The sequence below is a fragment of the Giraffa tippelskirchi genome, chromosome 7 (genome assembly GCF_054371585.1).
Source record: "Giraffa tippelskirchi isolate mGirTip1 chromosome 7, T2T-mGirTip1v1.2.pri, whole genome shotgun sequence".
NCBI lineage: Eukaryota > Metazoa > Chordata > Mammalia > Artiodactyla > Giraffidae > Giraffa > Giraffa tippelskirchi.
The window spans coordinates 152,950,751-152,974,933 of record NC_137281.1 but is presented as its reverse complement, the minus strand read 5'-3'; the positions used below and the strand labels follow the sequence as shown (position 1 = coordinate 152,974,933).

Below are 24,183 nucleotides of genomic sequence, written 5' to 3'. Positions count from 1 at the left end.
AAAAGAGAGAGGGGAAGCAGGGGATAAGATGATTAGATAGCCTCAGTGAACATGAATCTGAGCAAACTCCGGGAGTTGGTGGAGGACAGAGGGACCTAGCATGCTACAGTCCATGGGGTTGCAGAGTCGGACACAGCTTAGCCACCGAATGACGACAACAACACTGCATCTAACTGCACTGTATCCTTAAATGTTACCGGACACTCACGTGCCCTTTAGCAGCTCCACATCCGTGCACAGGCTATAGCCTCTTCTTGAAATGCTCTGCTCCACTTTTGGCCAGGCTAATTTATTCTTCAAAATAAAACTCATATACCACCTCTTAGAGAAAGCCTTTTCAGATTTCTTGACAGGGAGTTATTGGCTCCTTTTTCTGTGTTTCTGTGGTTGTAATACACACCCCTTGATCTTTTATTGTCTGTCTCCCAAAACAGATCTCAGCCTTTTTCAGGACAAGGTTTCCTCAAGCTCAGGACAGTGGCAGGCACAAAGCAAGCATGCTCATATCGAATGCATGGTGGGTGACTGTCCCACTGGTGAAATTCTGTTAACAGCTCTCAACACTCATGGCTAAAAGAGGTGCTGTAACATTTATTGCTCTTTTAATGCTTGTAATTAATACATGCTACCTGCCCTGTTTCAAAATGACATTTTTAATGATTCAATTAACAACTTAAAAAAAAAAAAAAACTGTCCTCCTAATTTACTCCTGCCCCTTTTACTGTTTTAAACTTTGCCTCTCACTTTAAGCCAATCCTCTACGGACAAGTATATCAAACTCTGAACACAGATCCAATTATCTAGGAGCATAATGGTGTTCACACGGGGGCCCTGAGTGTGATTGCATGAGGGACTCAAATACTAGGCGATATCAGGAGACCTCATAAATGCTTGCCTCGTCCAAGAAATTACTAAGACGTAATTGAATCTCATTCACAAAGATAAAGCTTCCAAAAGTTTATTGTCAGAAAACAAATGGAGAAAGGGTTTTATTTCCAAGGATCTTGGAGGTAGAGGAAGGCCACACTACATGAATTCTCTTCTACAAAATTCTTCCGTTCATGCCTAAGTGAAAATAGTCAGATCTCTCTTCCTATTCAGTTATGCCACAGTTTACCTTTGTGTTGCTGTCTCATTTAAAACCAGTAGAAATGTTTTTAATTAAATTTAAATTATTCATTAAAATTAAGTTACTAGTAATTTACTCATTTAAATTACTAGTAGGAAGTAGAACTGTATAGGAAGCCTACAATTAGATGAGACAATTGACTGACCTTCAAGGAGTTTGCAGTCAATGAGGAAAACCAGCATATAATGTAACTAACTCAAGTATGGGAGGATGTCATATGGTACACTTAACTGAAGGAAGATTCCAAAGAAGAGTATATTTAATTTTAACTATTAAGGAAGGCTTCTCATAGACAGTAGTAGTGCTTCAAAACTTAAGGAGGAGAGGAACTTATGTAAGTGGCACCATGAACATAGACACAAGGCATGACGTGACATTTTCAATAACTAAGTATTCCATTGCAACTTCAGCTAAAGTGGGAATATATATCAGAACACTTTTTAAAAAGTTTATTCTGGAAGGACCTTTGGAAGTCAAATACTTGAGAACTTAGAATTTATAAAGTGAAGTTTCCCCATTTTTTTCTTTTTTTACTGTAATTGCTAATTGATTTTGAATAAACCTAACAGCTACTAATAACTAGTCAATGGTGGTACACAGACTGCATTTAATTGTCCCTTTTTAAATATATTCCCATTAAAGTACCTCTATGACTTTCTAGCATGCTAGAAGGAATATTAAAGGATAAATATGATCCAGTGGGGAAACTCAGTTAAAATTAGAAGAGAAACACAGTAACAGTATTCTGAAATCTCAAATGGAGTTCTTAGTGTATCTTTTTTTCCCAAATGGAATTTTCATTATAGTTTAGATGCAAATTCCCTTTGAAGATAAGGTGATGGAGAAAATTCGGTTTAGTTGTACATATTTTGAAATTGTTAGTCACTCAGTTGCACCCGACTCTTTGCGACCCCATCGACTAGTCCACCACACTCCTGTGTGGAATTCTCCAGGCAAGAATATTGGAGTGGGTAGCCATTCCCTTCTCTAGGGGATCTTCCTGACCCAGGGATCGAACCCAGGTCTCCTGCATTGCAGAGCTTCAAAGTTCCAGTCTTTGCAGAGAGACAACTTTCAAAATCAGAACCTGGAAAACTCTATTCTTCAATATATTTTTCCACCCCAATCCTTAATTCCCATTCTCCTGTTCCTTGTCTGCTTGAAAGTTGCCTGAGGCCATAGTGAATGATTGGGGCAATTTGCTGTATTGACTGGCAAACATGCAGATTCCCACAAAACAACATCAGTCTCTCTCACCATTTAAAGAAGGCTCATTACAAACCAAATAATTCACGAACTAAGTCCCATCCGTAAGGAATAATCTGCACTAACTGCACTCAATTAAGCTGATAAATTATATAGATTCAGAGACAAAATCCTTGTTATGTCAATATGGAGGTATTTTCTAATGTTTTGAAACGTAAAATTTTACTAGCAGGTACTGACAACTCCACTTTGTGATGTTCTTTCCAAGAGATTAAATGTTAGTCCTCAAAAGCAGTTGTGTGGCTTGGAGGTAACCAGGGCCTTCTACAAGCGAACTGGAAGCATTGCTGTCCCTTGACTCAAAGAAAATCTTACTTCCTAGATTTTGGGAGCTCCCCTGGAATTGAACAGACTCTAGCAAAGCATGTCAAGCAAATTCTTCCATTAGTACTTCAGGAATGGAGTAATTCCTGGGCTTTTTTTTTTTTTTCCCAACCATCACTAGAAAACATTCATATTAGATAACTCTGTAGGCTCCTAGCCAACATAGGATTTCCACCTGAGATACTCTGAACTTGGGTGGATTTCTGACTCAACAGAGCAGTTGTATAGTCCCTCCTGAATTTTGCCCTCCAGTAGCATAGCCACTATTTGAATAACATTTACACCAGCTCAATTATGAGTTTCTGTTTGATCACAAAGGCATGAGAATAGTAGCATGACCAGGTAGCACAATGGAAATAATTTGGGCTTTGGAACCAAGCAGAACTAACTCTGACATTGTTGGTCTTCTGATTTGGGCCAAGAGAATGATCACTGATCCTCTGTTTACTTATCTGCAAAATGGGGACAAATGATAGGATTTACTACAGTTATTCTGAGAGTTAAATTAGATAATGAATGCAAATAATTACACGCAAATAATAATTATTATTATGACATTGTGTTATGACCCCGGTTATAGGAATAATATCTACTGAATGATAATCTACTAAATCATCCTAACTGGGTGAAAAAATAAAAATCAACCCATCTGATATGTAGGGAGGAGAAAAAGTACTTCCTAGAATGAAGGACCTGGAAATTGCATTTATCCAGCTTCTGTCTGGTTAGTGAATGAATAAATTCCTTTTTTGGTTGATTATATACACATATATGTATGTATGTATGTAGCTATGCATAAAATCTGGGTAGGAGATATGTTTCAACACCTAGTATTAACACAATTAATATAAATAAGTATTTGCTAATCAATAAATGTAGATCAGTTTTGTATTATTTCCTACTTCAATTCTATTTGGAAAAAAGATATGAATTGATAACCCAGGATTTTAAAAACTTAACAGGTAGACTGGTTTTACTTTGGGAAAAAGCAGGAAGCTGATCACACTCTGGAGAATTAAACGTTACTTGACAAAGCAACTTAAGTTCTGGCAGGTACTGAGATTTCAATTTCGCCTACTCTCATGTTTTCAGAAGAACTCTGAGCTAACCCAAGCTGAAAATAAAATTCCAATTCCAATCTGTCATTTTTTTATTATAGTTCAACTTAACGGGCATCATGGAGCTTTAGGGAAGATAGCTGATGAGAATCCTTGAAGATATATAGTTTAGAGATGACATTTAGAAGTAAATAAAGACCTTTGAGAAGCTGATTTAATGAAATGTAGTAGTTGCAGGACTGTCATTTAGGTAAAATGTTTTAAAAGACTTGGTCTCCTCCACCCTGAACAAAAAGTCCTTACTCAGCCTCAATTTTAAAAGGTAAAGGTAAAAAAACTTTTCAAAATTGCATGGTAAAAGTCATGCAAAATGGTACTTTTTCAAGAAAGCCTGTGTGCAGCAACAAAGAACTAGTGCAACCAAAAATAAACAAAGAAACATCTTTCAAGTACTTGGATCTCCTTTATTTCAAAAACACTGTTTTCAGTGGCATCTCATTTCCATGCATTAGCATCAGAGAATGGGAAATTTCCACACAAATTTCCAAAGATTTGAAGCTTACACTTTCAGGATCAGCATATTTTCATTGTAATTTACCCTAGAAGATATGATCTCCTTTCTCACTGTAAAAAGAGTGACAAACACAATTTATCTATTTTTTATCACCATAATACTTATACTGTAGTCTTAACAGCAGTATATAGTAATACTGGGATACCAACAAGAAAATCTGAGATGGAAAGGACCATTTCCCTCTTCAGTAAAGGATCTGTGGGTTTTACAATAATTAAGATTTTATTCCTTTTTTCCTCAATATGTCTAATGGTCGTGGCTAGGTCAGACCTCTGACTCATATATGGCAGCAAATGGAATTAGATGACACACCTCAATAGTATCTATTTACTTTATGGTTCTCCTATCTTCATGAGGATAATCAATATTTTGTTTGGAAAAGTTTGGGGACTAATCTGAGGCATGCCTGCCCCCAGAAATTACATTTTGTAGCTCCTTTTCCTTAGCCCTGGGAAATTCTCACTACACTGGGTTTGGTCACATCTCTTGACTCACAACATGCCTTGACTTGACTCTTGACTATAAAATACTGCGGGTTACACCATGATCAGCAGCCCATGGATAGAGAGACTTATTGTCTAACTGTAACAGGTCGCTCAGAGGTGAGAGCAGGCATTGTCAGTAACGGCCAACAGAGCAACAGCAAGCGTGGCAGCAATTTACGTGTCCAGAGAAGCACTCAGAGCAGAGAAGCCAAGAGGTCCAGGGAGCTGATTTCCAGTGTGGCTCCCGCCCTCCCTCCGACCCACCTACCTCCAGGGTATTCTAGAGGAAAGCAGAGAAGGATGCTGCTGAGGTTCTGCCGTTTGACACAGGAGAATATCAGTGGAGCTGACAGAGAGAAAACTGTGTAAAATACCATGCCTAAGATACACCAACAGATAAGACTCGAGACTGCAGTAGTACATGCAACTCTCTGGTTATTTTTCCCCCCACCCTTCTAAAAGTTTTATGACCATTCTGTCTTTGTCAGAATAATTTCTCCTAGTGTTTTAGGGCTGTCTTGGTTTTGTTTGGGGTTTTTTTGCCTCAGATTTTCCGTGAACTCTATGTATGTGTGCTCAGTCGCTCAGTTGTGTCCGATTCTTTGTGACCCCATGGACTGTGGCCCGTCCTCTGTCCCTAAGATTTTTCAGGCAGGAATACTCGAGTCTGTTGCCATCTCCTTCTCCAGGGGATCAATGAAGTCTAAACACAGGTAAATAAGCTTTATAACATTATTTAGAATGAGTCTGTTGACACTGTATGAGGAATAGGGAATACTTTGAGTGTAGCCTCCATCTTAATTCACAGACCACATGGCATCTGTTTTTAACTACTAAGGACAAATTAGGATTTGGAAGAAAAGGGCAAAAAGAGTCAAGAAAAAACTAAACCAACTTGTCTTCTCCTAAAAAGATACCAGTACTAAAATTTCACCAGGATTCTGAGTCATGAATAACATCTATTATATCATTTTCAGAAATTACAACAGTCTATATTTTATAAAAATACCTAGGACTTTGAAAAATCAGAGAAAAATCAGTTAGGGGACTGACAACTCTCTAGGCATTTCTTGGCCTCTTTAAGTATTAAAGATTCAATTTTCAGGCTAATAAGCCATCACTGCCAGAGAAGGCAATGGCAGCCCACTCCAGCACTCTTGCCTGGAAAATCCCATGGACAGAGGAGCCTGGTAGGCTGCGGTCCATGGGGTCACAAAGAGTTGGACATGACTGAGCGACTTCACTTTCGCTTTTCACTTTCATGCATTGGAGAAGGAAATGGCAACCCACTCCAGTGTTCTTGCCTGGAGAATCCCAGGGACGGCAGAGCCTGGTGGGCTGCCGTCTATGGGATCGCAGAGTCGGACATGGCTGAAGCGACTTAGCAGCAGCAGCAGCAGCAAGCCATCACTGCAGCTTGATGATCTCTCTAGGGGCCTATCTTCTATAATAGGGATGCTTGCATTTGCTATATAGTTGTGTAACTATGATAAGATAAATTAAAAATGGGTGCAATTTTTAAAATACATTTGAACTGAATGGTATAAGCTTCTGACATAGAACATTTAAACGTTACCTGATTTCATTAAAACAGCTGGTGGGTATAGTATAAAAAGAGACTTCAAAATATGGCATTTAAGTTTTGTGTGCATTTGAGAATGGGTAATTGTTTCAGGAAACATTTGTCCTAAATTACTGACCCAGTGATAAAGTCATCACAGGAGGCATCAATAAAAACTTAAGTGAACATCTTTTAGGCTCAAAGCTATGCTGCTCAGCATTGGGTAAATGAAGAGGTATGGAGGAAATCTCTAAATTAATCTCTAAATTAAACCTTATAAAGTAAGTTGCAATTCAAATATAAGTTACCATCAATGCTAAATAATGATTCTCAGCTGCAAGATAATCTTGAAGACCTTTGAATTTTGGAGTCACAAATTTAGAAGAGAATTTAGACTCCAACATTTCCTTTAAAAGTAAAGAAACTAATTTGCATTATTAGAGAAATGCAAATCAAAACTACACTGAGGTACTACCTCACACCAGTCAGAATGGCCATCATCAAAACATCTACAAACAATAAATGCTGGAGAGGATGTGGAGAAAAGGGAATACTCTTGCACTGCTGGAATATAAATGAATACAGCCACTATGAAGAACACTGTGGAGATTCCTCAAGAACTAGGAATAAAATTCACATCACCCAGCATTCCAATACTGGGCATATACCCTGAGAAAACCACAATTCTAAAAGATGTATGTACACCAATATTTATTGCAGCACTATTTAAAATAGCCAGGACTTGGGAGTAACCTAGATGTCCACTGACATGAATAGATAAAGAAGTTTTGGTACATATATATAATGAAATATTACACATAAAAGATGGAATTTCAGCTGAGTTATTTCAAATCTGAAAAGATGATGCTGTTAAAGTGCTGCACTCAGTATACCAGTAAATTTGGAAAACTTAGGACTGGTCACAGGACTGGAAAGGTCAGTTTTCATTCCAGTCCCAAAGAAGGGCAATGCCAAAGAAAGTTAACACTATCACACAATTGAACTCGTTTCACATGCTTCTAAGGTAATACTCAAAATCCTTCAAGCTAGGCTTCAACATTATGTGAACCAAAAAGCTGCAGATGTACACGCTGGATTTAGAAAAGGCAGAGAAACAAGACATCAAATTGCCAACATCCATACGATCACAGAAAAAGCAAGGGAATTTCGGAAAAACAACTACTTCTGCTTCACCGACTATACTAATGCCTGTGACTGTGTAGATCATAAAAAACTGTGGGGAAAAAAAGAGATGGGAATACTAGACCACCTTACCTATCTCCTGAGAAACCTGTATGCAGTTCAAGAAGCAACAGTTAGAACCTAACATGGAAAAACAGACTGGTTCAAAATTGGGACAGGAGTATGTCAAGGCTGTCACCCTGCCTATTCAATCCATATGTAAAGTACATTATTTGAAATGCTATGCTGGAAGAAGCTCAAACTGGAATCTGGATTGCCAGGAGAAATATCAATAACCTCAAATATGCAGATGACACCACCCTAACGGCAGAACACAAAAAGAACCTAAAGGGCCTCTTGATGAAGGTGAAAGAGAAGAATGAAAAAGCTGGTCTAAAATTCAACATTCAAAGAACTAAGATCATGGGATCCAGTTTCATCACTTCATGGCAAAGTTACTGGGAAACAATGGAAACAGTGACAGACTTTTATTTTCCTGGGCCCCAAAATCACTGTGGATGGTGACTGTGCTCATGAAATTGAAAGATGCTTGCTCTTGGAAGAAAAGCTATGACCAGCCTAGACAGCATATCAATTAGTAGAGACATACGTTGCTGACAAAGCTATGGTTTTTCTAGTAGTCATACACCAACGTGAGAGTTAGACCATAAAGAAGGCTGAGCACCGAAGAACTGATGGTTTCAAACTATGGTGCTGGAGAAGGCTCTTGAGAGTCCCTTGGACAGCAAGGAGATACAACCAGTCAATCCTAAAAGAAATCAACCCTGAATATTCATTGGAAGGACTGATGCTGAGGCTCTAATACTCTGTCCACCTGATGCGAAGAACTGACTCACTGGAAAAGACCCTGATGCTGGGAAAGATTGAAGGCAAGAGAAGGGGGCGACAGAGAATGCGATGGCTGGATGGCATCATCGACTCAATGGACATGAGTCTGAGCAAACTCTGGGAGGTAGTGTAGGACAGGGAGGCCTGATGTGCTGCAGTCCATGGGGTCACAAAGAGTTGGACATGACTGAGTGACTGAACAACGATAACATAAAAAGGAATGAATTTGAATCAGTTCTAGTGAGGTGGATGAACCCAGAGCCTGTTTTATAGGGTGAAGTAAGTCAAACGGAGAAAAACAAAAAAACAGTATATTAAAGCCTATATTTTTTCACCCTAGAAACTGGAAACCAGTTAAGGCAAGAAGTGAGAGCCATTTCCCATTTTACTCCTTCCACCCTGCCCTCTTAGTCTTATTCCCAACCAAAATTCCTCCTTCCTCTCCTAAACAGAAAACCGTCTCATGTATATCCACAGGCACAAACAGCTAAAGAGGGTGATTTTATTCCTTCCATTATCTCTACTCACTCTGGTCCTAAGCCAGATCAAATACTGCCAAACATATTGCTAGCATATTCAATACAGTGGGGGGTTTTAAAAGATACATGATAATATTTTTGACATCAGAACTAATAATCTAGTTTGGAGGACAAAATCCTTACTTTCAAAGAAAGTTTAGATAAAAATAATTGAACTAGTATTAATATGTCAGGTTTGGGGGGTCTGAAAAAAATCCTAGGTTTTTTTCTCTTAATTTTCAAAGAAAAAAATCTAAAAAATAAGAGAAATAACCCTGGAAAATTTAAGTGGACTGTCCAATGTTATTTAACTAGTAAATAATGATTCTGGGACTAAAACCTGGGTGTCTCTTCTCTAAGACCATGTTAAGATACTTTTAATGAAATCAGTGTTTTAACTCATACAAATAAAAACCATCTAAAGATTAAACTAGAGGCCAGTAACAGGAAGAAAAGTTAGCAAAGTGACTGTTGCAACAAATTTAACTAAAAAAACAAACAGTCTCTAGAAACCTCCACAGATAAGACTGGAGCTGTCCATTTTATAGTGGCATGAAATAAAAAAAGATCTATTTCTTCTAACAACCTAACAAGATAAAATTCTGTTTACTCTTCCTATAGTGCCTAAAGCTTTTACTGTCTGGTAGTTTCTGATTCAATAATTAGTAAGCGGTAAACAAGAAAGATTTAAGGTTGCCTAATAAAAGTTTCCTTATAGCAGGCAATAAAAGTATCAAGAAGCTGTAACTAGGGAAAATGGTTTTTAAATAGTAGTCTATAAGCAAAAGCATTTGACGAGGTGAAAAAACTACATGAAAAGCATTTTAAGGCAAGGATTTTTATAAATTTAATTACTATATTTCCTTTGCTTAGAACAATGTATTGCACATAGTAGGGACTATTAGGTATCTGTTAAATTAATTCCAGGAAATTATTTGTTATTAGCAACAAAACTCTTTTAGAAATAAATATAATGTCACTTGATGTTGTCTCCAGGCAATTTCCCTGAGCCAAAAACTAACTTCTGAGCCCCCAATTACATCCTTTTTGTCCGAGTAAACAACAGAGTAGAAAACTTATTAGTAACACTGACAAAAATGGTTTTATCATTTGTGGGAAGACACTGCCCTCAATTAACCAAAGCCAAATTCCTATATACATGTAAGATACAATTCCAGCTGTGTCCCTTGTTCACTGAATAACTCTAATCTTCAGGGCTTTTTAATCTGAGAAATAAGAATCTTATCTCCTAAAATATTTTGACAATTTTTAAGATAGAAAGAAAAAGATACATTATAGTTCCTCTATAATGTATAGTTCTTCTATACTGTTCTAATTTCAATCCTAAAGGAAATTAGTCCTGAATATTCATTGGAAGGCTGATGCTGAAGCTGAAACTCCAACACTTTGGCCACCTAATGCGAAGAACTGACTCACTGGAAAAGACCCTGATGCTGGGAAAGACTGAAGGCAAGAGAAGAAGGGGATGACAGAGGATGAGATGGTTAGATGGCATCACTGACTCGATGGACATGAGTTTGAGCAAGCCTCAGGGGTTAGTGATGGACAGGGAAGCCTGGCGTGCTGCAGTCCATGGGGTTGCAAACAGTCGGACATGACTGAGAAACTGAACTGAACTGAACTGAGATGTAGGGCTATTTCCATGTACAATTTATACCTATGTAACTCTAACTCCCTTCATGTCTAAATCCTGTAGCCTTTGATAGTAAGTGGGACAAACATCACCATCTTAGTTATCCAAAGCTTAGAGGTAAAAATTTCCAAAACATGCAAGCTACAGAAGTTGAGTATACAATCAATAATCACCTACTGTGTGGCTGACAAGACCACATGAAAACATGACTTCACAGCTTCCACTAAAGCTCAAATATAATCACTCTGGAAAACAATGTCACAGGGCTGGTTTACTCTGAGCTCCAGATAAACAGAACCAGAAAAAAAAATGTCAGTGTGGTCAGCACTGAATCTGGATGATTAACAAGAAAGAAAAATGGAAATGAAAAAAAAAAAAGAAAACAAAAATTATCACTGGATCACCTCGAGTCTCCCATCATAGATAGGGAACTGTGTGTGTGTTAGTTAGTTGCTTAGTTGTGTCTGACTCTTTGTAATTCCATAGACCGCAGCCCACCAGGCCCCTCTGTCCATGGGATTCTCCGGGCAAGAACACTGGAGTGGGTTCCCATTTCCTTCTCCAAAGAAACTATAGAAAGAAAGAAAGTGAAGTCGCTCAGTCGTGTCCGACTCTTTGCGACCCCATGGACTGTAGCCTACCAGGCTCCTCCATCCATGGAATTTTCCAGGAATTTTCCAGTGGGTTGTCATTTCCTTCTCCTAGGTAAGACTTAGATGAGATGCCCTCAGTCTTCTTTCACGTGGATCTAGTTCTTTATCCTTATTTTCATCCTTCTTTATATATATATGACATTGTGCAGTTACTTAGGGGTTTTCCCAAATAATAGCTGATGGGTTTCCCTTGTGGCTCAGCTGGTAAAGAATCTGCCTGCAATTCCGGAGACCTGGGTTCAATCCCTGGGTTGGGAAGTTCCCCTGGAGAAGGGAAAGGCTACCCACTCCAGTATTCTGGCCTGGAGAATTCCATGGACTGTATAGTCCACGGGGTCGCAAAGAGTCGGACGTGACTGAGCGACTTTCACTTTCACTAATGGCTGATAGATGAGTTCTGAGAGCCACCATGCTCTGATATTCTTAGTTCTATGAATTTCTGAATGGTAGGTGATGTGACTATCATAACAATGACTAATATTTCTTTGCTACATCCCAGACCTGATGCTGGGAAAGATTGAGGGTAGGAGGAGAAGGGTGAGGCAGAGGATGGCATCACCGACTCGATGGACATGAGTTTGAGCAAGCTCCAGGAGATACTGCAGGACAGGGAAGCGTGGCATGCTGCAGGCCATGGGGCCAAAGAGGCAGACGCAATGTAGCAACTGAACAACAACAAAAGGCATTATACAAAGCACTTTCCTTTAATCTTTAATACCCCAAGGACACAGGTGCTACCATAGCTCCTCTTTTATTAATGAAGCAACCTAAGCATGGGGAAGTTTCATCACTTTTCTAAGGTTCACCATGAGCAAGGGTAGAGGTGAGACATGAACCCAGGCTGTCAGCTTGCAAAGTACACATTCTTCACCAAATCACTGCTGCCAACCAGGACATCATTTAGAGGATTAATGAGGCAGGCTTAGAGGTCAGATACATTCAAGGACTTACTGAGTTCTTTTATGAGCTGGCATGATCTTCTTTTTGATGATCTTTAAAACAAAAGGAAAGGGGGAGTCAAATAGAGGAATCAGAATGGTTTTCTTCATGTGATTTAACAAAAGCTTCTTCCCTAACTTTCCTCTATCTGCTTTCTGAGCACAGAAATAAAAGTAGGAAGAAATGGGGAGGAAACCATTGAGTGGGGGAATGTTCTCCAGAGCATAAAGTACACCCAACTTCATTCTTCAAAGCACTGCAATAATGAGCAATTTAAAAATAAAAAACGTATATATGTATATTGGCTTCCCAGGTGGCCCTAGTGGTAAAAAATCTGCCTGCAGGAGACACAAGAGATGCAGGTTTGATCCCTGGGTCAGGAAGATCCCCTGGAGGAGGAAGGGGCAACCCATTCCAGTATTTTTGCCTGGAAAATTCCATGGACAGAGGAATCTAGCTGGCTACAGTCCACAGGGCCATAGAGTCAGACATGACTGAGCGACTGAGCACATATATGTGCGTGTATGTATATATATACATTTATATGTGTATATATATGTATATATACAGTATCTTCCACTTTTGTGCACTTTGCTTTTCAGGCTTGTTAACAATAGCACTCGTTAACACCAAATAGCGATTTATATCTACTGTACATACCAGTTTCAACAGTCTTCACCCTGTGACAATCAAGTAAATTAAAAAAGAAAACTCAGATCAGCTAAAGTCGTCCCATTCCTTCCCTCTTCCACATTTTCATTTTATTTCCTGCCTTCCCTAATCCCGTTTCCAGCTGCCAGCTCCAAGGGGTGCCATGTTTAGTTGCTCAGTCATGTCTTGCTGGGACCCCATGGGCTGTAGCCCACCAGGCTCCTCTGTCCATGGGGATTCTCCAGGCAAGAGTACTGGAGTGATTTGCCATGCTCTCCTCCAGGGGATCTTCCCAACCCAGGGATCGAACCAGGGTCTCCTGAACTGCAGGCGGATTCTTTACCACTGGGCTCTCAGGGAAGTCCAGAGTTCCAAACCTCAAGCACAGAGTGATATGTGTCCAGAAGCTGCCTGTTACAACTGAACATGCCTGCAACCAATCACCAATTCCAGGTTCCAGGGAACCCATGCAAAGACCTCATTCCTGCTGTAGTCTTACTTCTGCTCTCTCTGCAATGTACCCTCTGAATGTTCTCAGGATACACAATTCAATAATGTTTATGCAGGAGAACTTGCCAGATGTCAGGGTTCTGCATTTCTCATGTTTTTTAAAAAATGTTTTTGCTCTGTCTTTATTGAAAGTCCCAATTCTATTCTAGATGCAGTATCAGTGTGTGCTCAAGTGGGAACTCTATCAAATTCTGTGTCTACTTTGTTAATGAATCCTTTTCACAGCAAATGTGGGGGAAAGGAATTGGCCAGGAAACTCAAACTAGTTACCTACAGTTATGGAAATTAGTCAAAAGACTGAGTGATGAGACTGATTCAAATCAGCCTCATACAAACGTGGACAAGAAAATAAGGAAGGTAGAATTGTGACTTGTCTCTGAGCTGGGGGAGAGTCCATAACAACCACAGTGGAAAAGGCTTATCTTGCTTGGAAGACTCAGTCTTAAATATTTAATGCTTAGCCTTGTATATTAAATGAAATTACTTGTCCTACCTTGAAAAACCTGAAAAGTGGGGGAAAGATGGAATCGAATGGCACTGCATCTTGAGGCTTTAATTAAATGTTTAAAAAGGCTTTGGTGGCCATTGTTGATTTAATATGAAAACTTTTATAGTCATTGTATTTCCATAAGGAAGACAGTCATTTGTTTATTCATCAGGAATGAACTAAGCAACTACTAGCGAAAGTCAGAGTGCTACATGCTGTGAGAGCTACACAACTGTCCTGTCTATCCCCAAGAGATGTATGGTATTTGAGGGAGACATAGAGTCAGCCCTCCCGTTTGCATGGACCACAGTAGTACTGGTTAAGGGTAAATACAAGAACATCTAGTCCAGTGCTTCCCAAATAGTAAGATACATACAAATCACTTGAGGAGCTAGTTCAAATGCAGATTCAAATGCAGCAGACCTCAGATGATACCTGAGATTCTGTATCTCTAACAAGTGCTCAAGTGATGCAGCAGACGCAGATACATGGACCACACTTTAAGCAGCAGAGGTCGACGACAATTCCTGCCTGTATCACCAAGGCATTTAGTTCAATGCAGCTGGAGTCAATGTGCATTAATCCTTTATATACCAATAGCTATTACCCTAAAAGAGTGACCTCATAATATCTTTACAATATAATATTCCTCAGAGAAGCATCATATCCACATATGTGACTCACCAGCTATTTTGCCTTTGCAAGCTATTTACCTTTAAGCCTGTTTATCAATCTAAAACATGGGAGCAATAATGCCTAACTAAAAGAGTAGTAGAGAGGATGAAAGAGATCATGCTAGTATAGTGCCTACTACATAAAAGTTGGCAACCATATGAGGAGCTTTTTTTTTAACCATTATTATGAGTTGAGGAAATGAGTATTTCTTTCTAAATTTTAATAATTAAACTTAATGAACTAGCAGACACAGAGGGGAAGAAGAGGGTCAGGTGAACTGAGAAAGTAGCACTGACATATACACACCATCATGTGTAAAACAGACAACTGGTGGGAAGCTGCTGTGTAACACAGGGAGCCCAGTCTGGTGTTCTGTGACCACCTAGAGGGGTGGCATGAGAAGGAGGGGAGGTTCAAGAGGAAGGAGAGATATATATATATAAAGTGAAGTTCCTCAGTTGTGTCCAACTCTTTGCGACTGTAGCCTACCAAGTTCCTCCATCCATGGGATTTTCCAGGCAAGAATACTGGAGTGGGTTGCCATTTCCTTCATCAGGAGGTCTTCCCGATCCAGGGATTGAACCCGAGTCTCCCACATTGTAGGCAGACACTTTATCGTCTGAGCCACCAGGGAAGTCCATATATATACATATATATAAGTTATAACTGATAAGTTATAACTGATTTCCATAGTGGTTCAGTGGTAAAGGATCCGCCTACCAATGCAGGAGATGTAGGTTCGCTTCCTGGGTCAGGAAGATCCCCTGCAGTAGGAAATGGAAACCCACTCTAGTATTCTTGCCTGGCAAATCCCATAGACAGAGGAGACTGGTGGGCTACAGTCAGCCCATGGGGTCACAAAAGAGTAAGACAGGACTTAACGACTAAGCAACAACAAGGCATTTCAAGGATCTCCCATACTTGGGATGGTGGTCCACCACAAAACCCAATCAGGAAAACACAAGAATGTAACTGCCTTCTTATATGGGCTTCCCAGGTGGTTAAAGAATCCACCTGCCAATGCAGGAGACACAAGAGACTTGGGTTCTATCCCTGGGTCAGGAAGATCCCCTGGAGTAGGAAATGATAACCCACTTAGTATTCTTGTCTGAAAAATTTGCTGGACAAAGGAGCCTAACAGGCCACAGTCCCCAGGGTCACAAGGCGTCAGACATGACTGAGCACACGGCACACACACACACACAAGGCTGATTTGCATCGCTGTCAGGCAATACAACATTGTAAAGCAATTACTCTCCAAAACAAAAATTAAAAAAAAAAAAAAACTAAAAAAATTAAACTCTATCTTTTCTAGTCATAAAAGGCAATATCACTAAGAAGAGTAAACCTCAGTAGGAATTTGAGAGTTGAGTCGTTTTTAAAGCACTGGTGAAGGACAGGTTCCAACACGAGCACATGGTCAGAGGCTCCCATCACTAATTAAGGACGGCTCGAAATCAGCAGTGCGCATTTGCATTATGTGAGACACACTGATTTCTGGAGGAAGTCAACCCCTATCTCTCCCTTGCTAATAAGAAACTGGGAGGCACGAGAAACGATCCCAGATGGTACATGTTTGTAGTAATGAATGAGGTATTTTAATGGTGTGAGTTAAGTTTTACTTTGTGTTTTTAATGAGGGACTCACTGCCTGTGACATTTTAATTGTAAACTAGATTGCCCCATGAGGTCTTAAACTATTTTATGTTAAACATAAAGTTTTGTAAACTTGTATGGGTGATAATCTTCATCCCCTGAAGCACAAGGGGATATAAAAATACTTCCAAATGAGCCATGAATACATAACATAATCCCAAAAGTTTAATAATACTAATCCATATGTCATTTCACCAAGTGATTCCTTCATCCACCTGCATGAAGTTATTTTCAACTGAGAAGATTCAAAGTCGGTTTCAAAAATATGAGTTATTTTCCTGAAATTCTAAGTGAAAATAACCAAGCGGGAAGTGAGATGAGATGATTTAACATTCTTTTGACAAACAACTGTGGATAGATACATAAGTCAATTACCTCAATCTCTTTTCTTTGATTACCTGAAAAGTAACATTACTTTGAGATGACTTGTTTAATAAGATTCAGTCCTTCTCTCCCAAGAATCATTCCAATTTTAAAATTCTCATTTTCTGTTTGGTAGAACATTGTCTTACAAATGAAGACTTGGGGAAAGAAAGTCAGCTGGAACATTTTTAGATCCTTTACTAGAGATTGTGAAAAATAAAGACACATCTTTAGATACACTGAGTCACCTGTATTCCATACCAAGGAAGGAAAATTCGTTTCTACTACCTAAATATGGTTGTTTAAACTTGGGCAAGTCAATGAGTCCCTAGACCTCGCTTTCCTTGTCTGCCAAGAGTTTTTCAATATCTCTTTGAGGATATCGTATATGCAGTAGCACCTGCTGCACTTTTTAAAAATTCATATTTTCCACGTCACATCAACTCCTACTGAATCAGGTTCCAAGGATTACATTTTTCTTTACAAGTTTCCCAGGTGATTCTTATGTTCAAAAGTATGAGAACTACTGGACTAGTTTAGCTCCAAGGTCTTCCAGCTTCAATATTCTTTGCTCTGGAAGACATATCCAACCTGAACTTCAATTCTTGATAAATCCCAACCCCACCCACTCCACCATTTCCCTGTGATATTATACACAGTATTTCAGTCTTCACTGAGGACTTGAGTTCTGTCATCCATCTGGCAACTATTAATTGTTGCTCTTCTCTACCTATCTGAACTAGGACATGTGAAGGATATTAAGGGAAGCAAATGGAACAGAGTATAGGCAACTAGCAAGAGACTAGAAAATGATTAAGATTAATAAATCCAAGACTTCTTGAATTTATAATCAAATAAATCCTACCTACATTAAAGTACTGGAGTTAAACAGGAAGCTAAAAGCAAGATGTATCAAAGTGAGTCTAATATGATCTTATTTTTGAACACAGAACCAAAAAGGCTATTAGGGAGATGTACATGTGTGCAAAGTCTAAATAGGTGCATTGATGATTTTTATATAACATAAGCAAGAGAATAAAAGTAACTACATTTCCTAAAAGTCTGGGAGCTAGAGATTATTTGATAGAAAGAAAAATGGAGAAAGAAACAAGAAAAAAAGAATGGGTTAGATACAGCAATTATGTATTTGTAGTAAATTACAAATCTATTTATAAAGTGGCAGAGGAACCAGAGATCAAATTACCAACATTCGTTGGATCACAGAAAACCCAAGAGAATTCCAGAAAAACATCTACTTCTGCTTTACTGACTAAGCCAAAGCCTTTGACCGTGTGGATCACAACAAACAGTGGAAAATTCTACAAGAGATAGGAATACCAGACCACCTTACCTGCCTCCTGAAAAATCTGTATGCAGGTCAAGAAGCAACAGTTATAACCAGACATGGAACAACGGACTGGTTCCAAATTGGGAAAGGAGTAAGTTAAAGCTGTATATTGTCACCCTGCTTATTTAATTTATACGCAGAGTACATCATGCAAAATGCCAGACTGGAAGAAGCACAATCTGGAATTAAGATTGCTGGAAGAATTATCAATAACCTCAGATATGCAGATGACACCACCCTTATGGCAGAAAGCAAAGAGGAACTAACAAGCCTCTTGATGAAGGTGAAAGAGCAGAGTGAAAAAGCTGACTTAAAATACAGCATTCAAAAAGCGAAGATCATAGCATCCAGTCCCATCACTTCATGGCAAACAGGTGGGGAAATAATGGAAACAGTGACAGACTTTATTTTCTTGGGCTCCAAAATCACTGCAGATGGTGACTGCAGCCATGAAATTAAAAGACGCTTGCTCCTTGGAAGAAAAGCTATGACTAACTTAGACAGCATATTAAAAGGCAGAGACATTACTTTGTCAACAAAGGTCTGTCTCATCAAAGCTACGCTTTTTCCAGTAGTTATGTATGGATGTGAGAGTTGGACCATAAAGAAGGCTGAGCGCCAAAGAATTGATGCTTTTGAACTGTGGTGTTGGGGAAGACTTGAGAGTCCCTTGGACTTCAAGGAGATCAAACCATTCAATCCTGAAGGAAATCAATCCTGAATTTTCATTGAAAGGACTGACGCTGAAGCTGAAGCTATGGTATTTTGGCCACCTGATTCAAAGAGCTGACTCATTAGAAAAGACCCTGATGTTGGGAAAGACTGAAGGCAGGAGTAGAAGAGGGCAACTGCCGATGAGCTAATTGGATGGCATCACCGACTCAATGGACATGAGTTTGAGCAAGTTCTGGGAGTTGGTGAAGGACAGAGAAGCCTGGCATGCTGCAGTCCACAGGGTAGCAAAGAGTGGGACATGACTGAGCAACTGAATAACAACAAATTTATAAAGTGAAAAAGTGAAAATGTAAGTCACTTTGCATTGCAGGTCTCCTGCATTGCAGGCAGGTTCCTTACCATCTGAGCCACCAGGGAATCTATGTATGTATACATACAAATACACTTTTAAAGTAAAGTAGAATAAATTCGAATATTGAACACTAAATAAGCCGAAGGTTATACAAATAACACAGTCTTACATGCTTAAAATATATCACATAAAACTGGCTATCTGCACCATTCTTCTGAATACTGTGGCTCTATTCTAATTAGACATCTTCTAATTTAAAACCTAGAAATTGGGAGTTCTTTATAAAGAAGGAACTTTGGCTCTGTTCAGAGCAAAGTATCACTATCAAAGCATTGATATGCTTTGGACTAACCCTGCCAAAAATTATCTGCACAAAATTCTAAGCAGTCCCTAAGGTCGCTCTGGTCTTCATACAATCATTTGTAAGATGAAGAGACAGAGCTAGATTTTAAAATTTTTTCATGACTTCTCTGCTCTCTTCAAACCCTACCTCTGTGGGAATCTAAGTTTATTTTTCTCTTTTATCGAGTTTTCAACAAAAAAAAACCTGCTTTGTAAAAAACTTTTAAGGTAATTTCTTTTAGTTATCCCTGAAGGAAAAGCTACTACTAATACCATAAGCCATCCAGAAGACAGTGAAAAGATAAAATCCTCTCTTGCCAGGGAGAGGTGGGAGTGGAAGGGAATCCTGAAGATTTTTCTCTAAGAATTGGACAAAAAAAGAACAAGAAGGATAAAGAAGAAAGGGAGGGAAGAAAGGGGCGGGGGAGAAAGCCTAAGGAAGGAAGAAAGCTTAAGAAACTACAGAGTAAGAAGGAGTCTTTTCAACCAAGCAGGTGCATGCCAGTTGAGTGTAGCCTGCAGGAAAAGGAAACTGCCCCACAGAAAGTGGTAGTCTTACATTCTTATCTTAGCCAAGATGCACGCAATAATCCTATCTGCTAGGGAAATGATGAAAAGTGAGCCAAAGAAAATGAGTTCATGAACTTGAGATCTTGAGAGAGAGAAAGAGAGGGACAGAGAGAGAGCTCATTCAGTATCTCAGAACTGCCTGAGCCAAGTTTAATTTCCTTTGTCAAGTACAATTTTCAGATCTCACAGGACATCAACTGCGAGTGCATGCATTCCTTCTAGTACATATTGTACTGTTCTGTCCATCAGCAGCTCAGCAGGGGAAGTAATTTACCTAACGTCTTGAATTCTTTGCTGTAATATTGGAATTTACAAGTCTGCACAAGACATCATCAGTCAGTTTTCTGCTTAATAAAAAACAATGATTTTATCCACTAGAACTAAACATACAAAACATGAGCTTATAGATTTCAGTACTCCTGGGGATATACTGCGACTTTGAAGATAGTTACTTCACCTTGCAATGTCTTTATTTCATAGTTCCCAAAATAGAAACCATGCATCTCAGATTCCAAACAGAGATGCAGAGATGTAAAGAGACATACTCAAGGTCCCATATTCTGTTCCTAGCTGTGTCCAGGAAGACTCTTCCAGTTGCAAGTGACTGCATAACCAACCTCAACTGCCTTAAGCAAAATGAGGAATTATTGATTCAATTAAGAGTAAGACTTAATTTTCTCCTGGGTTCTTGATTCTCCATCTTCAAAGTTGGTTCTGTTCTCAGATATATTCTCTCCTTATACTGTAAGGTATCTGTCAATAGCTCCAGACCCCATTCTCTTGGTTTGAAACCCAATGGGAAGGGTATCTGCTTCTACAGAAAAATTACCAGAAAAAAATGCACTGTCTGGATGTCTCCGTAGCCAAAACTACTGTGTGACTACATCATGTGCCTAAGTCTAAAACAAGAGCCATACTCTGCGGTTGGCACATAGACTGAGAACATGGGAGGCAGAGCCTCAAATAGTGAAGGCTGTTAACAGAAGGAAGGAAAATGGATAATAGGAAAGTGCACAAGTATCTGCCATGCCAGTAGAACCTGAGACAGAAGTCAAGTCTTCTGGTTTCTACCTCAACACACTTTTTTTGTTTCATTCTGTATATGGCTGTGGTCTTAATAACTAATAATGACATGATGATTCCTAAGACTTAAATTAAAAAAGCTTGGTGATAATCCAAAAACCAAAAACCATTCATGCAGTATTAAAGTTGTAAAAGTCAAGCATGTTGTCATATTCGTGACCTTGGGTTTAGCAATGTATGCTCAGATATGACAGAAAGCCATGAACAACAAAGGGAAAAAACAGATAAATCTGACTTCACCAAAATTTAAAACTCTGTGCATAGAAGGACACTATCAACAGAGTGAAAAACTTGCTCAAGATATGGGAGAAAATATAAGTGCTTAATATTCAGAACACAAAGCATTCCTACAACTCAATTAAATGACAGAAACAAAAAAATAAATAACTCAAATTAAAAAAAGGCAAAGGATTTGAATATTTATTTCTGTAAAGTAGACACATAAATGACCAATAACCACATGAAAAGGTTTCAACATTATTAATCATTCAGTTCAGTTCAGTCGCTCAGTCGTGTCCGACTCTTTGTGACCCCATGAATTGCAGCACGCCAGGCCTCCGTGTCCATCACCAACCCCCGGATTCTACCCAAACCCATGTCCATCGAGTCAGTGATGCCATCCAGCCATCTCATCCTCTGTCATCCCCTTCTCCTCCTGCCCCCAATCCTTCCTAGCATCAGGGTCTTTTCAAACGAGTCAACTCTTCACATGAGGTTGCCAAACTATTGGGAGTTTCAGCTTCAACATCAGTCCTTCCAATGAACACTCAAGACTGATCTCCTTTAGGATGGACTGGTTGGATTGCCTTGCAGTCCAAGGGACTCGCAACAGTCTTCTCCAACACCACAGTTCAAAAGCATCAATTCTTCGGCGCTCAGCTTTCTTCACCGTCCAACTCCCACATCCATACATGACTACTGGAAAAACCATAGCCTTGACTAGACAGACCTTTGTTGGCAAAGTAATGTCTCTGCTTTTAAATATGCTATCTAGGTTGGTCATAACCTTCCTTCCAAGGAGTAAGCGTCTTTTAATTTCATGGCTGCAATCACCATCTGCAGTAATTTTGCAGCCCAAAAAATTAAAGTCTGACACTGTTTCCACTGTTTCCCCATCTATTTCCCATGAAGTGATGGGACCAGATGCCATGATCTTAGTTTTCTGAATGTTGAGCTTTGAGCCAACTTTTTCACTCTCCTCTTTCACTTTCATCAAGAGGCTCTTTAGTTCTTCTTCACTTTCTGCCATAAGGGTGGTGTCATCTGCATATCTGAGGTTATTGATATTTCTCCCTTGATTCCAGCTTGTGTTTCTTCCAGCCCAGTGTTTCTCATGATGTACTCTGCATATAAGTTAAATAAGCAGGGTGACAATATACAGCCTTGACGTACTCCTTTTCCTATTTGGAACCAGTCTGTTGTTCCATGTCCACTTCTAACTGTTGCTTCCTGACCTGCATACAGGTTTCTCAAGAGACAGGTCAGATGGTCTGGTATTCCCATCTCTTTCAGAACTTTCCATAGTTTATTGTGATCCACACAGTCAAAGGCTTCGGCATAGTCGTCAAAGGCTTTGGCATAGTCAACAAAGCAGAAATAGATGTTTTTCTGGGACTCTCTTGCTTTAATCATTAGGTAAATGCAAATGAACCCACAATGCTACTATTAAAGCTATATAAAAATTTGTTTTCAAAAAAGAAGTGATAACAAGTATTGGCAAGGACGTGAATATTGGAACCCTCTAACATTGCTGGTGAGTATGTAAAATGGTGCAACTAACATGGAAAATGGTTTGTGGTTCCCCAAGAAGTTAAACAAAGAATTCTGTATGACCCAACAATTTGACTTTGAAGGCCAGTGGGATTTGATGACAGAACTTCCACAGGACTGGGGAAACAGACTCGTGGAGGGCACAAACAAAACTACATGTGCGCCAGGACTCAGAAGAAAGGAGCAGTGACCCCACAAGACTGAGCCAGACTCGCCTGTGAGTGTGCAGGAGTCTCCGCAGGCACTGGTCGACAGTGGCCTGCCATGGGGAAAGGGGCACTGAATACAAGAGTCTTGGCATAAGTCCTCCTGAAGGAGGTCACCATTACCACCATTACCCTTATTATAGTTTGGCCTCAGTCCAAACTACAGGAAGGGAACACAGCCCCACCCATCAACAGAAAAATCTCATTACAGATTTAATGAGAATGGCTTCACTCATCAGAGCAAAACACAGATTCCCCCAGAGCCAGTCCCTCCCATCAGGAAATGTCCACAGCCTCTTATTCTTATCCCTCAGAGGGCAGACAGAATGGAAACCACAATTACAGAAAACTAACCAAACTGATCACTTAGATCACAACTTTTCTAACTCAATGAAACTACATGCCAAGCTGTGTAGGGCCACCCAAGAAAGACGGGTCACGGAGGAGAGTGCTGACAAAACGTGGTCCACTGGAGAAGGGAACAGCAAACCACTTCAGTATTCTTGCCTTGAGAACCCCATTAAGAGTATGAAAAGGCAAAAAGATTTAACACTGAAAGATGAAACCCCCAGGTCGGTAGGTGCCCAATATGCTACTGGAGAAGAGTGGAGAAATAACTCCAGAAAGAATAAAGGGGCTGAGCCAAAGCAAAAACAATGCCAAGTTGTGGATATGACTGGTGATGAAGTAAAGTCCAATGCTGTAAAGAAAAATATTGCATAGGAACCTGGAATGTTAGGTCCATGAATCAAGAAGGCAAATTGGAAGCGGTCAAACAGGAGATGGCAAGAGTGAACATTGACATTTTAGGAGTCAGTGAACTAAAATGAACCATAATGGATGAATTTAACTCAGATGACCATTATATCTAGAACTGTGGGCAAGAATCTCTTAGAAGATAGGGAGTAGCTCTCATAGTCAACAAAAGAGCCCCAAATTAAGTACTTAGGTGCAATCTCAAAAATGATAGAATGATCTCTGCCTGTTTCCAAGCAAACCATTCAATATCACAGTAATCCAAGTCTATGCCCCAACCACTAATGCCGAAAAAGCTGAAGTTGAATGGTTCTATGAAGACCTACAAGACCTTCTAGAACTAACACCAAAAATAAGATGTCCTTTTCATTATAGGGGACTGGAACGCAAAAGCAGGAAGTCAAGAGATAACTGGAGTAACAGGCAACTTTGGCCTTGGAATACAAAATGAAGCAGGTCAAAGGTTAACAGAGTTTTGCCAATAGAATGCACTGGTCATAGCAAACACCCTCTTCCAACAACACAAGAAAAGACTCTATACATAGACA

General features: G+C 39.5%; 1 long non-coding RNA gene across 13 annotated transcripts in view; it reads right to left on the bottom strand.

The window, feature by feature from the left end:
• The window catches only part of LOC145513671 (uncharacterized), a 793,767-nt gene that overhangs the window by 512,124 nt on the left and 257,460 nt on the right, over window positions 1-24,183 (bottom strand). For 3 of the 13 annotated variants that reach the window (XR_014059686.1, XR_014059662.1, XR_014059674.1), the window contains one exon: window positions 11,937-12,245. The exons of 8 other annotated variants lie outside the window; for them this stretch is intronic. This is a non-coding gene — a long non-coding RNA (uncharacterized LOC145513671). Of the gene's footprint in view, window positions 1-4,220; window positions 4,402-5,104; window positions 5,183-11,936; window positions 12,246-24,183 lie in introns of those variants that run through there. 2 more of the 13 variants (XR_014059671.1, XR_014059679.1) reach the window with 1 other exon arrangement.